This window comes from Suncus etruscus, chromosome 6 (genome assembly GCF_024139225.1).
Source record: "Suncus etruscus isolate mSunEtr1 chromosome 6, mSunEtr1.pri.cur, whole genome shotgun sequence".
NCBI classification, from domain to species: Eukaryota; Metazoa; Chordata; class Mammalia; order Eulipotyphla; family Soricidae; genus Suncus; species Suncus etruscus.
In genome coordinates this window covers 44,344,715-44,346,072 of record NC_064853.1, presented here as the reverse complement: position 1 = coordinate 44,346,072, position 1,358 = coordinate 44,344,715, and positions in this window count along the sequence as shown.

The window sequence follows — 1,358 nt, the reverse complement described above, 5'->3', positions numbered from 1 at the left end:
GGCGCCGGGGCCGGCGGGGGGCGGGGGGCGGCGGGGCGCGGGCGCGGGGTGGACCGCGCGGGGCGCCGCGGGCCGGCGGGGATGCGGCGCGAGGGAGCCGACGCCGGGGGGGCCGTCCCGGGGGCGGGTGCCGGCGGGCGGCGGGCGCGCGCGCGGGTGGGGAGCCCCCGGGAGGCCGGCCCGGAGTCGGGGTGCTGCCGCTGCTGGCCTGGAGGCGGCGGGGGATGCGGGAGGGCGCGGGTCTCCGCGGGCGGCGGCGTCGGGGGCAGGGCCGGCCCGGAGGGGCAGGGGCCGGGGCCGCGCGACGGGGGTCCGGGCGGGGGGCGGGCGCGAGGCGGCCGGGGATGGAGAATGGACAGGGAAGCAGGCGGGCGAAGCCGTACCTCGGTCGGGCCTCTCCGAGGAGAGGCGGGCGCCGGCGCAGCCTCCTCCGCGGCCCGACTGCGGCTGCAGCCCCCGGACGTGCCCTCCGCTCGCGCTGCGCCTCGCACCCCCGCCGGTCGCGGCGGCCACTGAGCTGCTGCTCCGAGCGCTGCCTGCCGGGCTGGCCGCTGCCTCCCAACCCGGAACCAGCCGAGCTGGAGCGGCCGGCGCCGGGCTCTGGCTCCGCCCCGGGAGGCGTGGCCCGGAGACTCCGCCCCCTCGGGCGGACGGGGGACAGGGGCGGGGCCCGCTCCCTGATGCAGGTCCCCCTCCTCTCCTCTTCTCTCTCTCCTCTCCCTTTCTCCTCTCTCCTCTCTTCTCTCTTCTCTTCTCTTCTCTCTCCTCTCCTCTTCTCTCCCCTGACCCCTCTCCTCTCTCCCTCTCTTTCTCCTCTTTCCTCTTTTTGTCCTCTCTCCCTCCTCTCTCCCTCTTTCTCCTCTCTCCTCTCCCTTCCTTTCTCTCCTCTCCTCTCTCCTCTCTTTTCTCTCCTCTCCTCTCTCCTCTCCTCTCCTCTCTCCTTCTCTTTCTCTTTCTTCTCTTTCTCCTGTCTTTTTGTCGTCTCTCCTTCCTCCTCTCTCTCTCTCTCTCCTCTCTCTCTCTCTCTCTCTCTCTCTCTCTCTCTCTCTCTCTCTCTCTCTCTCTCTCTCTCTCTGTCCTCAGGTCTCCCGTGGATACCCAGCTGTTCTTTCATTCACGATCTGGGCTCGCTTTTTGGGTTCCATGGATGGGTAAAGCTCTGACTCCGTTCATTTGTGAGGATCGCAAGTAATCGGGAGCACCTTTTGGGGGATTTAGGAAAAATACTCTTTCATTATGAAAACAAACAAGGGTGGTTACAATTTGCAAGGAATAGCTCTCTTGCATACGATAGAAAGAGAAATCTGGAGAAATAAATGTCTGTCTGTAGAGAGCAAGTTCAAGATCCTCACCCTTAA